This window comes from Trichosurus vulpecula, chromosome 1, assembly GCF_011100635.1.
Source record: "Trichosurus vulpecula isolate mTriVul1 chromosome 1, mTriVul1.pri, whole genome shotgun sequence".
NCBI classification, from domain to species: domain Eukaryota; kingdom Metazoa; phylum Chordata; class Mammalia; order Diprotodontia; family Phalangeridae; genus Trichosurus; species Trichosurus vulpecula.
This window is the reverse complement of record NC_050573.1, coordinates 341,183,141-341,200,081: the sequence shown is the minus strand read 5'-3', so window position 1 is coordinate 341,200,081 and position 16,941 is coordinate 341,183,141.

The window sequence follows — 16,941 nt, the reverse complement described above, 5'->3', positions numbered from 1 at the left end:
ATTTATAATTTTCTTTCTCTGTTTTGATTCTTCCTGGTTTAGGTATCAGTACCATATTTGTGTCATAAAAACAATTTGGCAGGGCTCCTTCTTTGCCTATTATCCCAAAGAGCCCATAAAGTGTTGGAATTAATTGTTCTTTAAATGTTTGATAGAATTCAATTGTAAATCGATCTGTCCCTGGACATGTTTTCCTAGGGAGTTCAATGATGGCTTATTCAATTTCTTTTTCTGAGATGAGGTTATTTAAATATTTTACTTCCTTTTCTGTTAATCTGGGCAATTTATATTTTTGTAAATATTCATCCATTTCACTAAGATTGTCAAATTTATGGGCATATAATTGGACAAAATAGTTCCTAAATATTGTTTTAATTTCCTCTTCTTTAGTTGTGAGCTTACCGTTTTCATTTTTGATACTGGTAATTTGATTTTCTTCTTTTTTATATCAAATTAACCAAAGCTTTATCTATTTTGTTTTATCATAAAAACAGCTCTTGGTTTTATTTATTTGCTCAAAAGCTTCCTTTAATTTCAATTTTATTAATCTCTCCTTTGCTTTTCAGAATTTCTAATTTGGTATTTAATTAGAGATTTTTTTCCTTTTTCTAGCTTTTTTTAGTTAAATATCCAATTCATTGATCTCCATTTTCTCTGTTTGATTTATGTAAGGATTTAAAGATATAAAATTTCCCCTAAGAAATGCTTTTGCTGCATCCCATTAGTTCTCATATATTATCTCATTATTGTTATTCCCTTTGATGACATTATTGATTGGTTCTATCATTTGTTGTTTGACCCACTTATTTCTTAGGATTAGATTATTTCATTTCCAATTGATTTTTAGTCTATCTTTCCATGACAGTTTATTACATAGAATTTTTATTTCATCATGATATGAAAAAGATGTATTTAATATTTCTGCCTTTCTGCATTGAATTGGGAGTTTTTTATGCCTTTCTACAGGGTCAATTTTTGTATAGGTGCCAGGTACCACCAAGAAAAAGGTATATTCCCTTCTATCCACATTCAATTTTCATTTACTCATGATACTGCTTCATTGTCTATAGGCATTTTAGCAGGATATAGTTTCCTTCCTTATCTCTTTTAAATGGATTTATTTTTGCTTTTGTTTTGTCTGAGATCAGGATTGTTAACCCTGTTTTTTTTTAACTTCAACTGAAGCATAATATATTCTACTCCAGCCTTTAACCTTTTCCCTTTGTGTATCCTTCTGTTTCAAATGTGTTTCTTATAAACAACATATGTAGGATCATGTAGGATTATGATTTTTTGCCCATTCTGCTATCTGCTTTTGTTTTATGGGAGCATTCATCCCATTCACATGCACAGTTATGATTACTATTTATGTATTTCTCTCCATCCTATCCCTCCACTCATTTATGCTTTCCTTTCTCCTTTCTCCCTTTCCCTCCTCACTAGAGTTTTGCTTTTGATTGCCCTCTCTCTCAATCTGCCCTCCCTTCTATCAGCCCCTCCTTCCTTTTCTTTCTCTTTTCTCTTACTACTTTTTCTCTCATTTCTGTCTCTCCCTCCCTTTTCTTTCCTCTTTCCCCTCCAACTGCCTATAGGGCAAGTTAGATTTCTATACCTAACTGAATATAATATTGCCTCCTTAAGCCAAATCTAATGAGAATAAAGTTTAAAAAATGCTCATCATTCTCCCTTATTTCCCTCTACTGTAATATGTCTTTGTGCCTCTTCGTGTGATGCAATTTACCCTTTTCTTCCTCCTTCTTTTCTCTTCTCCCAGCACAATCTTTTTTCACCACGTATTTAGGTTTTTTTTTTAATAAACACATCAAAATCAACTTAAACCCTCCTTCTCTGTCTTTATATTTGCATTCTATATGATGTAATAAAGATACAGTTGTCAAGAGTTGTATCATCTTCCCATGTAGGGATGTAAACAGTTTGTCCTTATTGAATAACATTTTGTTTGTTTGTTTTTCCCCTTCCCTGTTTGCTTTTTTATGTCTCCATGGAGTCTTGTATTTGAAGATCAAATTTTCCATTGAGCTCTGGTCTTTTCATCAGAAAAGTCTGGAAGTCCCCTATTTCATTGAATGTCCATCAGATTATGCTCAATTTCACTGGGTAGTTGATCATTGGTTGTAATCCAAACTCCTTTGTTTTAAGAAATATCATATTCCAAGCCCTCAGATCTTTGAATGTAGAAGCTGCAAGGTCCTGCATAATCCTGACTGTGGTTCCACAATATTTGAATTATTTCTTTCTGGCTGCTTGCAGTATTTTCCCCTTATTCTGATAATTCTGTAATTTGGCTACAATATTCCTTGGTGTTTTCATTTTATCATCTCCCAGGAGGTGATCAGTGGGTTCCTTTGATGACTATTTCATCCTCTGCTTGTAGTACCTCAGGGCAGTTTTCGTTGATGATTCCTTAAAAGATGCTATCCAGGCTCTTTTTTTCATCATGATACTCAGATAGACCCATACTTTTTAAATTGTCTTTCTTGGATCTATTTTCCCCATCAGATGTTTTTCCAATGAGCAATTTTATCCTTTCTTCTATTTTTTTTCATTCTTTTGATTTTGTTTGACTGATTCTTGATGTCTCATAGAATCATGAGCTTCCACTTGCCGAATTTTAACTTTTAATGAGCCGTTTTCTTCAGTTAGCTTTTGTATCTCCTTTTCCATTTGGCCAATTACACTTTTTAAGGAATCATTTTCTTCAGTGTATCTTTTTCCATTTTGTCAATTGTATTTTTAATTTTTTTCTTCTACATCTCTTATTTGACTTTTAAAACCTTTCTGGAGCTCTTCCAAGAAGGCTTTTTGGGCTTAAGACTTGTTCCCATTCCCCTTTGAGATTTTGTATGTGGGTATATTGATAATGCTGTCCTCTCCTGAATTTGTGTTTTGAGTTTCCCTGTCACCAAAATATTTCTCTATGGTCACTGATTTTCTATTTTTCTTGCTCATGTTGTTTGCCTTTTTTCTGGCTTTTAAATTTAATCTCTGCTTCTGGGGCCCGGGAGGACACTGTCCCAGACTTCTTATGCTGGGGTCTAGGTGCCTGGTTACTAGTTTTCTGTACTGGGGCCTCAGGTGCTTCCAGTTGTATATTGTAGCGGTCTGGCATCTTACCTAATGCTGAGCTGAAGGTGATATGTGCCTGGTGTTGGTGCCTGCCATCTCCTCCAACCAGGGCTCAGGATATCCAGCTGGTGTGCTGAGGTGGGACTTGCTGCTAGCTTGCTGGGATGCCTCCTGTCCTGAACTGATCCCCTTCAGCCACAGCAAGAGGGAGCTTTAATACCCTAGCCTCCCAGGCTAGAGCTGAAAGACTGCCATCGTTCTGCTGGCTCCAGTATTCCAGAATTTTTCCTTGTGGCAATATTCTCTGGATTTTACAAGGTCAACAAGGGAGGGTGAAACTGACTCACTGTTTCCTCCTCCGACTCGGTTCTCAGAAGTTTAAGTAGGTGACTTTTAAGCATTCAGTCTGTGGGCTAATAGCCCTAGGAGTAGCAGCTGTTGTTACTGCAGGCCCTGTGCTTCTCTCTCACCCAGACCCTACAGACCCCCTCCTGCACTGAGAGGTCTGGGAAATTGCCACAGCTGCCAGCTATTCAGTTGGATGGGTGTTTGCTCCAGCTTCACCATGGTCAAGACCAATTCTACTTTTTAAAGAGTTGTTTTCTTCAGTGGCCTTTTTTCCCATCGGGCCAATTGTACTTTTTAATGACTTGTTTTCTACAATCAATTTATATCTTTCCCTTTTCAGGCTGTTGACTCTTTCATAGCTCTCTTTTATTTCTTTTCTCTTTTACGTCTGTTATTTGCCTTTTAAAAACCCTTCTTGAGCTCTTGAGACTATTTCATATGTAGGAATATTGACAAGGTTTTCCTCTTCTGAATTTGTGTTTTGATCTTCCCTGTCCCCATAGAAAGAATCTATGGTCCGTGTCCCTTTCTCCTTTTTGTTCATTGACATTTGCCTAATTCTTGGCTTTTAAAGGTGAGCTCTCCAATGGAATTGTCTCAAGCTTCTTGTGCCGGGTCCAGGGGCCTGGTCACTGGCTTTTTTTGTTGGGGCCTTAGGTTCTGGCAGCTGGAAGCTGTAGGTGTCTGGCACTTTATGAGTTAGGGTCCAAGTGGTGGTGGCTGGCATGTGCTGAGGCCACATCAGGCTTTTCTGTGTTTCCCCAGGACAACACTGAATTTTGCGGGGTGGGGAGTGTCTGGCTGCTGGAGCATGCCTTCCCACCAGGGGTGAGCTAAAGCATGGAGTGGAATTTTGGCTGCTGGAGCACACCTACCACCATGCCAAGGCATGCAGGTGGTAGTGGAGAAGGGTGGACCTGTTGTTGGTACTTGCCTGCTCTACCACCCTGGGGCTCAGGATCTCCTCCTGGTTTACTGAGGTGTAGCTTCCTAGGATTCCTCTGATGCTGGACTGTGTTCCACCTCAACTAGAGCAAAAGGGACATTTCCCACTTGATCCCTGAAGCTTCCTGGGCTAATAGAATGGTCCTCCCTGTTTTTCTGCTAGATCTGCTAGTTCAGGTGATATCTTCTGGGTTATTAGAGGCCAATACGGGAGAGTGAAAGAGACTCACTGCTGACTCTGACATCTTGGCTCCCATCACCATATTTTTTTTCAGAACCTAAGATCACTGATGCACTGAGAATTATAATTAGTGATACTATTACCCTGATGGTTTCATTATTATTATGATCAAAGATGATTTCCATGAATTCTTTAAATTATGCACCTTCACAGAAATGATTAGTCAAATATTTGACTAGAGACATTCTGATAGTTTGAGCCAAAACTTATATATGAGTATCTGTGGGTTGGTTTCAGACCAGCCTCTATTTCAGAGCATTTTTTTTAGTCTAGGGCTTATGCTTTGGCTGTGTTCAAGGAGGTACCAGGACAATCTGAAAGTATACAAAATTATATCATTGAAGCAGTGGAAATAGGTAATCATAGTAATAAGAAAATCCCTAATGTCAGTTTTCCACTTTCAGGTTTTCCCTGGAACACTAGGTAATCCCAAGTGTTGGAAAGGACATTATAATTATATCATATGGGTTGCTATCAAATCTGAACATATATAATTAGTTATACAAATATTGTATTTACATCAAGTAAGATGCTGCTAATTCCTAAGCACACATGAAAAATATGACACAATATCATCTTTGGAATGTCTAATGTTTCAGAGAGGAGTTGTTATTGTTGTTTTTAATACAGTTATATTGAACATATCATAGTTATTGGAAGAAAAGCAGTAGTCCATCAAGAGCGCTTTAGGATAATGACAGAAGAGAATGAATACTTTCACCTGGCTGAAACATGGAAGAATTCTCAGAGAGGGTATTGTTCAAAGACGGTATGCTATGATGGTAAGAGTATATTGCATGTGTTCATGAGGATTTTTTAATTTTTACTTTACTTATTATACTGTTTATATTTACCTTAATAAACTCTCACTATGAGTTGCTGGGTTAAAAAAAAGATATTTGTCTAATGACCAACCTTTCGATGATGAGTCTCTCTAGAATTAGCTAACTTAATTCTCAGATACAAGACATCAATAAATTTGAATTAGATATTAGTAGACTATGTAAGAACTATAAGATGAGGAATTTAGTTTAGATGAGCTCTAATGTCCATTCTAACTCTAAACAAGATATGGTTAAATTTTTTGGGGATACAGGTTATTTTGAATTCTTGTAAAGTCTGTGGACCCTTTTCGAGCATAGAGTTCATAATAGAATAAAACATGTAGTATTATAAAAGAACCAATTATATTGGAATGTGATTATGTGTATATATATATATATATATGCATATGTATATATAATATATATATATATAATACGCATATTATATATATATATATACATATATATATATATATATATATATCTCACATGTCAATATAAAATACAGGTTGATATATAGACAAACAAATTGATAGACCCACTGACTTCTATCCATACAGGTCTATGGCTAGAACATACAAACACAGACATGAGCATGTTGACAGTCCCACTGGAATATATTCATAAACCCTTTGTGGGAGGTCCATGAAGCACAGTGTAAGAATTCCTGATGTAAAACAGTGATCATTGTGTGAATTAAATTTTAGTTTTCTCTTCTTGCATTCTTATTTAAAATATTTTTTTCAAAAACAAGAAAAATATCCAAATATTTTAAAACAATAGCTTGCTTATGGAGCCATGATTTAATGCCTAATCACGCTTCTCATTTATTATGATTTTCCAAGGATCACTTAAACACGTGTCTCAAAAGTCTGGTGAATACAAATAAGGATACTTTAGTATCCATTGACCTACCTCAGTTATTTATTTTCCTACAACTCCATACACTGATTTCACAAAATTTGGTCTTGCAGTTATAGAATATGTGCAAAACCTTAGATTACATGGTCTCCCTGAAAGATAAAGGGTATAAATCTTTAAAATTATGACTAAAGACATCAGCAGGAACTTACTGCTCAGGGATCAAATTTGAACAAACTACACCTTAAACTATTATTAGAGACAGATCATGTCAAAGACAGTCTATTGAGTATATTAATAAGCCATACCAGCAAGCCCATTGCATTATTTATAAAATTTTTTCCCATTCATTAAATTAAGGTAGCTGACAGATTGCTTCTGAAAAATGCTTCATTGGTTAATAATAGTACAATTGAATAGCTTCTCCAAATGTACTTGGAAGGAATTTACTTACACATTTGCTTGTTTATTTTTCATTCATGCATTTATTTGTTTATTCATTCATCTATTTATAAATTTATCTGTTCATTTATGTATTTATTTCAAGATTATAGCACAAACATGTTTGGAGAGCTATCCAAGTATATGAAGGAGCAAAATAGAAGGCTGCCCCTGCTTTTTCAGTGCAAAGTGAGAAAAATCCTAATGTACCCTGTCACAGTGATCACAAGTCTTCACCACATCTCCACTTGATCTTCACATATGGCCAGCTTTCTAGTAATGGCTGTTCTTTTCTATAAAATATACGGAGTTGAGAAGTGTAGCATGTCTTGCAATAACCAGCCTTGGAGAAAGGAAATCTTGACATCAGCTCCTAGCTCTGTCACTTAACTTGGCCCAGTTCCCTAACCTCTTAGTTACCCTAGGCACTCCTAAGTTTAAATTTGCAGATCAAGTACTGATTGTATTTGTGGAGGGATGTTCTCCTTGGAAGTTCTCCATAACAATGAAATCACAGGTCTGTCTCCACCCCCAAAAAGAACTCCCACTATTATAAACTGTTCTTACATTTTCTTAAGTGAATTTCCTGGGTATATTATTTTTTTTCCTGGATCATTTTAGGCAGACTCTCTTTTCACTGTATTTATTCACATTCGATGACGAAGTGCAGTCATTGATAATGAAATGGTTATAGAAGTTAAACTCCCAGAGGGTCACCACATCTCAACTGGGTGTCTAGTCAAAGACTTTTGTTTTTTGAATCGTTTTTGTATGTTTGTTTATTTATTTATTTAATATTTTTAGTTTTCAGCATTGATTTTCACAAGACTTGGATTACAAATTTTCTCCCTATTTCTACCCTCCCCCCACTCCAAGATGGCATTATTCTGATTGCCCAGTTCCCAGTGAGCCTTCCCTTCTGTCACCCCACTCCCCCCTATATCTGTTTCCCTTACTCTCTTGTAGGGCCAGATAGATTTCTTTGCCCCATTGCCTATATATCTTGTTTCCTACTTGCATACAAAAACATTTTTTGAGCATCTGCTTTTAAAACTTTGAGTTCCAAATTCTCTCCCCTCTTCCCTTCCCACCCATCCTCCCTAAGAAGGCAAGCAATTCAACATAGGCCACTTGCGTATCATTATGTAAAACCCTTCTATTAATACTCATGTTGTGAAAGACTAACTATATTTTGCTCCTTCCTATCCTATCCCCCTTTATTCAATTTTCTCCCTTGACCCTGTCTCTTTTCAAAAGTGTTTGCTTTTGATTACCTCTTCCCCCTATCTGCCCTTCCTTGTATTGTTGCCCCTTTTGTATCTCCTTCCTCCTTGTTTTGTGTGGGGTAAGATACCCAATTGAGTGTGTATGTTATTCCCTCTTCAGGTCAAATTTGATGACAGCAAGATTCACTCATTCCCCCTCATCTGCCTCCTCTTCCCTTCCAATGAACTGCTTTTTCTTGCCACTTTTATGTGAGGTAATTTACCCCATTCTATGTCTCCCTTTCTCCCTCTCTCAAAATCTCAAAATATTCCTCTGTCATCCCTTAATTTGATTTTTTAGATGTCATCCCTTCATATATATACATATATATATATATATATATATATATATATATATATATATATATGCACATATGTACGTATGTATATTCCCTTCAGCTACACATCATCTTTCCATGCAGGAATGTAAACAAAAGAGTTCAACTTTAGGAAGTCCCTTATGATTTCTCTTTCTTGTTTACCTTTTCATGCTTCTCTTGATTCTTGTGTTTGAAACTCAAATTTTCTATTCAGATCTGGTCTTTCACTGAGAAGGCTTGAAAGTCCTTTATATTATTGAAAGTTTGAAAGTCCATATTTTGCCTTGGAGCATATACTCAGTTTTTCTGGGTAGGTGATTCTTGGTTTTGATCCTAGCTTCATTACAAGCCCTTTGATCCCTTAATGTAGAAGCTGCTAGACCTTATGTTATCCTGATTGTGTTTCCACAATACTCAAGTTGTTTCTTTCTGGCTGCTTACAATATTTTCTCCTTGATCTGGGAGCTCTGGAATTTATTTGGCCACAATATTCTTAGGAATCTTCTTTTTGGGATCTTTCAGAGAAGGCGACTGGTGGATTCTTTCAATTTCTATTTGACCCTCTAGCTCTAGAATATCAGGGCAGTCTCCTTGATAATTTCTTGAAAGATGATATCTAGGCTTTTTTATCATTGTTTTCAGTCAGTCCAATAATTTTTAAATTATCTCTCCTGGATCTATTTTCCAGTTAAGTGGTTTTTCCAATGGGATATTTTACATGGTCTTCCATTTTTTCCCTCCTTTGGTTCTGTTTTATAATATCTTGATTTTTCATAAAGTCACTAGCTTCCACCTGCTCCAATCTAATTTTAAGGTAGTATTTTCTTCAGTGGTCTTTTGGACCTCCTTTTCTATTTATCTAATTCTGTCTTTCAAGGCATTCTTCTCATTGCTTTTTGGAGCTCTCGTGCCATTTGGGTTAGTCTATTTTTTAAAGTGTTGTTTTCTTCAGTTTTTTTGGGTGTCCTTTAGCAAGTCATTGATTTTTTTTCATCATTTTCCTGCATCACTCTCCTTTCTCTTCTTAATTTTCCCTGTGCTTCTCTTACTTGCTTTTCCAAATCCTTTTTGAGCTCTTCCATGGCCTGAAACCAGTTCATGTTTTTTTCTTGGAGGCTTTCGATGTAGGCTCTTTGACTTCATTGACTTCTTCTGGCTGTATGTTTTGGGCTTCTTTGTCACCAAAGAAAGATTCCAAAGTCTGAGTCTGAATCTGAGTCCATTTTCACTGCCTGGCCATGTTCCCAGACCACTACTTGACCCTTTATTTTTTCATCAGGGTATGACTGCTTGTAGACTAGAGAATACTTTGTCCCAAGTTTGAGGGGCTGCACTGTTGTTTTCAGAGCTTTTTCTACACAGCAACCTCTGCTACACCATTGCTCCTCCTCCCCCAAGATCCACCAACCCAGATGGGAATCAGATATGAGCAGGCTCTGCACTCCTGCTCTGATCCTCCACTTAATTCCTCCCACCAGGTGGGCCTTGGGCCAGAAGCAACTGCAGCTGTAGTTCTGTAGTTGCATCACCTCTACTGTCTCCGGGGTGTTGCCTGAACCATGAACTCCTTTCACTCTGTCCCCCAGGTTTTCCCACTAACCTTCTCTGTTGTCTTTGGTGTTTGTGGGTTGAGAAGTCTGGTAACTGCCACAGCTCACTGATTCAGGCTGCTAGGGCCAGTTCTACTTAGCTCCCAGTCTGAACAGTCTGGCCACAGTCCATGCTGGGCTCTGCTCTGCTCCTTTCCCAGCTCCATGTGATAGATCTTACCCAGAAACCATCCAGGCTGTCCTAGGCTGGAGCCCTGCTTCCCTACGCTATTTTGTGGGTTCTGTAACTCTAGAATTTGTTCAGATCCATTTTTATAGGTGTTTGGAGGGTCCTGTGGGAGAGCTTTAGGTCCATCCCTGCTTTCCAGCTGCCATCTTGGCTCTGCCCCATTTTTTGGCATCTTAAACACATTAACGATCAACATCTGATTATTCCCATATACTTTCATTTCTTCAAGCATCTTTTTTTGGTTAATGTATGTACTATCTCCACCAATGATGAGAACCATTCCCCTCTAAACTACTAGATATTATTTAAGATTAACCATGACTGAAAAAATATATAACCATACAGCCAAACTTGTCATAGGACCTGGAACTTAGTTCAGCTGTTGCTCAAACAGTCTGAGGACATATAGTTTAACACTGTGTCCAAACTGAAAGAGTTTTTATGACTTTGTAGAAGGTCTCAATTTGTGCTCTACTGGCATAGGCATCAAGAGCTCACAATCATTTCCCCAGCATATCTAGATATGTAATGGATTTTAAGCCTTTAATGGAGGAACAATACTATCACATACAAGCATTTATTAAGCACTTCGTCTCTGCTAGGCATGAGTGGAAAAAAAGAATATATATCCTTTTCCTCATGAAGTTCATATTCTTGGTAGGGTGAGGGATTGATATTAGCATGTGCTAGATTCACAGAACAATATTCAAAAACACATGAAATAATAAAAATGAAAAGAGTCATATGAGGGTAGGTGGGGTTTCAGGAAAAAAAGCATCATATATAAGGTAGTCCAATGCTATGTTTTTAACAAAATTAGGGATTCTAAAAGGTGTAGGTGAAGGACTGCCCCACAGTCATGGTGTACTGTATATACAAAGGCAGAAGATAGAATGGTTTATATGGAGATTGGCCAGAAAATCAGCTTGAGTGAATAGACTGTGTGAAGGGAAGAATAGTCAATTACTTAGAGTAGAAACTACATGGTAGAAACATTATGGAGGATTTCAAATGTGAGACTGAGGATTTCTTTTTTAATGTTAGAAGCAATGGAAAGTTAACAGACATATTTAGTAGTGACATGCCATGGTCAGATTTTTGTTTTAGGAATATCAATTTGGCAGCTCTGTGGAGGATAGTTAGGAGAAGGAAGAGACTAGAGTCAGGGAATATAATTTAGAAGTTACTGAAATAATCCATACAAAGGGCAATATGTGCCTGAACTAGATTAGAGACCATTTAAAAAAAAGGATGAATGTTAGCTAAATTGTGGGTGTTGATTAATTGAGAATTCAGAACTATTTAGATGTGGGGATTTAAGGAGACAGAGCTGTCAAAATTGTTAAGTAAGATTGTGTAGCTAGGTGACTAGAAATATGATGATATTTTCCACAGAAAGGAGGAAGTTCATGGGTATGTTTTTTGGAGGAAACATGGGTTCTGTTTTAGACATATTGAATTTGAAATTCCTACATTAAGGTACAGTTAGAAATAAAAAAAAAAAGAATTAGTATTGTAAGATCAGTGTTTAGGAGAAAGTACAGGATGGATATATAGATTTGGAGTCACCTGCAATGGAGATGATCATTAAAACCATAGAAGCTAATGAAATTATTCAGGAGGAAAATATATAGAGAGAAGAGAGTAGGGTACAAGAAAGAAACACAAGATGTATAAATGAAGGGGAGGTTAGGACATGTATGATGGCTTTACAAAGGAAACAGAATGGTTAGGGATATAGAAGAAGCTTGGAAAAATATGTTACATAGAATCCAAGGAAGGTAGAAGTATGTAGATGTGTAAGACAGTTAATAGCATCTGAAGACAGACAGAAGTTGGGAAAAAAATTACGAATATTGTTCAAATGAAGAGGCACAATTACCCTTCATATGTAGTGGAATTATTTTACATACCATTGAGTTATTTCATTAGAACACAAAACTGAGTGAACACATACACACAACCCTTCCATGACTCCTATGAAGGGAAAATCTACTCCCCTTTTCATAAACACCAATGGAAGGAGAGCAATATTACCTAGTCTACATATAGGTTTTCCCTCCTTACAGCTAAGTTTGGTTTTAACCTTAAGGGAATGGATGATGTGACTTCCTTTTAGGTTTAAATAAGCATCTAGTGGTCTCCTGTGCAAAAGAGAAAGGAGCCTAGTCTCTCTAAACAGGATGATCAGATCCTTAGCTATGGCATTTTGTAGGAAATTCCACATTAAATACATACCATGCCTAGTTAGTGACAAAATAAACAGCTTCTTCTGTTAATATTGTTCTCCTTCCATTGGTGTTTAATTTTAGAAATATTCAGAAACTAATCTTGTTTGTCAATTTGGATCTTCTCTGTCCCCATAAGATTGGATAGAACTTCTGTAAATAATATTTCTAAATATTTGATTTTACATATGTTGTTGAATTTTTTTTTGCTTTCTGGGTTCAATTTTCTTCCCTTCCTTATCATACAGAGTGCAATGAATATTTTTGCCAAAATTCACAATCTGTTGTATTCTTCTTTAATTTCTTTCTTTTTTTTTTTTTTGCTTTCTTTAGGTTACCATTAGTTCTTCTCTGCTTCCTTACCTTTGCTTATCTGTAAACATCACTAACGCATATTGTAGGCTGAAAAGACTTTAACTTAACTTGGTGATTGTTTGGGCCAAGCCAATTGCTCCAATGGGCATTTTCTTTATGGTTATATCTGTTTAATGAGTTAGTCTGCATGTTGATGTTAAAGAAACTTGGGTTACCATCCTTGGCTATTTTTTGTTTTCTATTGTTCTATTTGCTGTATTTTTCAAATGTTCCTTTTAAAATATTCTGCCCTGGAATGCTAGTTCATTGTTAACAATTTTCTAGATGATTTGCCAAGACCTTTGCTGCTATTGGTTACTGCCCAATTGTTTTTTTGTCCTTCTGCTGACACAAGATTTTTCGTGCAGTTAGTTTATTGTTTTCTTGGCTTTCCAAGAGACTTTGCATAAATCATCTGTTTAAGTCCATCAAAGACAATAGAAAGTGTAGCATCTCAACAACTTTCTCAGCACTTAAAGCAGAGCATCATTCATCATGTATAATAGCATCCTTTCAACTACTCAAACACAACAAGCTTAAACACCAAATGAATGTGAATCAAAGCATTGAAAAGTATTTTTGAAACACTGTTTGCCAATGATGCACAGCACAAATGTTTAACTCTCCCTCACCTCATCGCTTAAGGGAGAGAAAGCTTCCAGAAAGTTCATTCATTTTTTCTTAAATGTAAGATTACTATGTTTATACTTTTCAAAGCAATCATGTTAGAATAATTTGGTTGAAAATATTCTGATATTTCTATTCAGATTATTCCAAAATGTTTAAGATAAATACTACATTTGCTTGCATCATTGCAATTCTCTCAAACTTTAAACATAAAAATCTACAAGTCATTCTCTCTCTCTGTCTCTCTCTCTCTCTCTCTTGGTCTGTCTGTCTCTCTCTGTCTGTCTCTGTCTGTCTCTCTGTCTCTGTCTGTCTCTGTCTCTATGTCTCTGTCTCTCTCTCTCACTCACTCTCTCTGTCTCTTTCTCTCTGTAAAATGGCAGGAAAAAACAGATCTCTTGAGGATTCTTCCTAGGTCTAAATCCTATGATCCAGTTATCCTAAATAGGAAGTGATGTGATGGTCAAGAAACTATGTATTCCCAACATTTCAGGGAAGATTCCTAGGAAATGTTATACTCAATCATAACAGAAAAATATAAAAACTTTAATTTTAAATTATTCCCATGAATGCAAATCAATTTATTATTAGTGGCAGTGATGTTATGATTATGAACCTCTAAACATAGGCCTGAACATATGTGTCACCAACACACATATACACACAGGGACAAAACTATAAACTCCATACAAAGTGAAAGATATAATTGGAGTAGTTTCCAGAGTTCATTCCAACGAAACAAAAAAGACATTGTTTTCAAGATCCTTTGCAAAATTATTTAATGTTATAACAATCTAGAGATTGTCTTTTTTTGCTGTTGTTTTATTTCTTTATTTCTCTTTTGTTTGTTTCACTTTGTGTGTATAACTATAGGTATGCAAAGAGGTAATGCTTTTTTTTAAATTTTAATGTAAGGACAATTCCTCTTTTAGCAGTGGCCTGAACTACGCCCATAAAATGTCATCCTTTTTATTCATTCATCAATTCAAAAATCAAACTACTACTGTGGGCAGAGAATACTGTAAAATACTTAGAGAGAACCAAAGTTTTATTGATATACAGTTCCTTCCTTCACATCATAGGTTTTACAGTCCAGGAGGAAAGGTTAGATACAAAATAATATAGATAGCTACAATACATTATACTGCATGATCAGAGCATTAGAGGGTTACAAAAATAGTAATTTCATGTCCAGTGTGGAAAGTTGTTTTTCACAACCCAATTATATGAATGATGAAATGAGGAGTCAGTAGCAACAGGGTCATCAATCATTAAATGCAAAATATTGGTTTCTGATGAGGTTTATAGAGCTAGAGTATGTTTTATAGTCTATTATACTGTCTAGGGATGCAGAGAATCTGCTATTTAGCATAAAGGCAAGGAGAGTTAGATAACATAATAACTATGTAAATAAATAATATTAAAGGAATAACTATTTGATTGAATGCATACAACTCAACTCTCATGAAAACATATTGACTTATACATAAAAATAAATCTATTGCATGCAATTTGATGTTATGAAGTGAAAAGTGAATCCAAGTTTGTTAAGATTGTTTTGTGAGGAATGCAAATTGTGAACTTGATTAGAAAGGATTAGAGCCATCTCTATATAAAATCAGAAGTAATGGTATATGTAAATGAGCTAAATAGTGCCAGTAGAGGTACTACCACTACTCCACTCCTACTAATGTGTGTGTGTGTGTGTGTGTGTGTATGTGTGTATTTCATTGGGACATATACAGAGAATAGGTTCAATTGCTAAAGTAAGTATGATTCAAAATGATTATGTGTCTTGATGTCCATAGTAGGACCCGGCCATGTTTCAATTACATACGTTCAACAAACATTTCTAAACCACAGCAACAGTCAAGGCATTGAGGGAGACATGAATAATGACAATACACATAATAAAGGTTCATACTTAAACCACTGGCAATGGTAAATCAATGGAGTTTTTGAGGGCCATATTAGAGCATTTGCTTTCTTAGGGTGCAAAACATTACACATGATATCAGATTTGATTAATTAGTTTTGCTGAACTTTAAAAAAAACATTTTATTCTTTGTTATGTGATGGTTTGGCAGGAGAAAGGAAAGAGCTAAACTGGGTAACAACAGTACAGTACCCAATAACACAATTGTTACTACTTTATTCTAACTGTTATTGTAGTGGAAAAAATCTAAAATAAAACATTTTCTATTTCTTGTCTTTCTTAGAAGAATGAACATATTTAATACCTAAAATATTGACCTTCAAAATTCAACCCAAATGAAAAAAGAAACATCAACACTAGATTAAACTTCATAAACAAGAAGAACTTTGGCAAAAATGAAATAATTTGTGCCTGTACTGAGTTGCACTAAAATTTCATTTCTAAATAAGCTAAGAGGGGGGCGGAGCCAAGATGGCAGCTGGTAAGCAGGGAATAGTGTGAGCTCCCTATCGACACCCTCCAAAAACTTATAAAAAATGGCTCTGAACCAATTCTAGAACAGCAGAACCCACAAAACAGCAGAGGGAAGCAGGGCTCCAGCCCAAGACAGCCTGGACGGTCTCTGGGTCAGGTCTATCCCACACGGAGCTCGGAGCTGGGAGCTGGGAGCTGGGAATGGAGTGGAGCAGAGCCCAGCCTGAGCGGCGTGGACCATTCAGACCAGAAGCCGGGCAGAGGGGGCCCTAGCGCCCTGATTCAGTGAGCTGTGGCAGTTACGAGACTTCTCAACCCACAAATACCAAAGACAGTGGAGAAGGTTAGTGGGAAAAGCTGCGGGAGTGGAAGGAGTTCTCAGTTCGGCTTCCAGCCCCGGGGGCAGCGGAGGTGGGGCAGCTACAGCTGTTGTTACTTCCGGCTCCAGGCCCAGCTGGTGGGAGGAATTAAGTGGCGGATCAGAGCAGGGGTGCACAGCCTGCCGAAGATCTAAGCCAAGTTCGGGTTGGGGGTTCTTGGGGAAGGAGCAGTGCTGGTGTGGCAGAGCTGGCACCTCCCCCCCAAACGTGGAACATAGAACTCTGTAATCTACAAGCAATCATACCCCACTGAAAAACTCAAGGGTCAAGTTAGTGGGCTGGGAATATTCCCAGGCAGCGAAAACATACCCAGATTCAGTCTCAGACTTTGCATTCTTTTTTGTTGACAAAGAAGACCAAAACATACAGAGAGAAGAAATTAATAAAGTCAAAGAGCCTACAACAGAAACTTCCAAGAAAAACAGGAACTGATCCCAGGCCATGGAAGAGCTCAAAAAGGAGTTGGAAAAGCAAGTTAGAGAAGTAGAGGAAAAATTGGGAAGAGAAATGAGAAGGATGCGAGAAAACCATGAAAAACAAGTCAATGACTTGCTAAAGGAGACCCCAAAAAATACTGAAAAATGCACTGAAGTAAACAACACCTTAAAAAACAGACTAACTCAAGTGGCAAAAGAGCTCCAAAAAGCCAACGAGGAGAAGAATGCCTTGAAAGGCAGAATTAGCCAAATGGAAAAGGAGGTCCAAAAGACCACTGAAGAAAATACTACTTTAAAAATTAGATTGGAGCAAGTAGAAGCTAGTGACTTTATAAGAAATCAGGATATTATAAAACAGAACTAAAAGAATGAAAAAATGGAAGACAATGTGAAA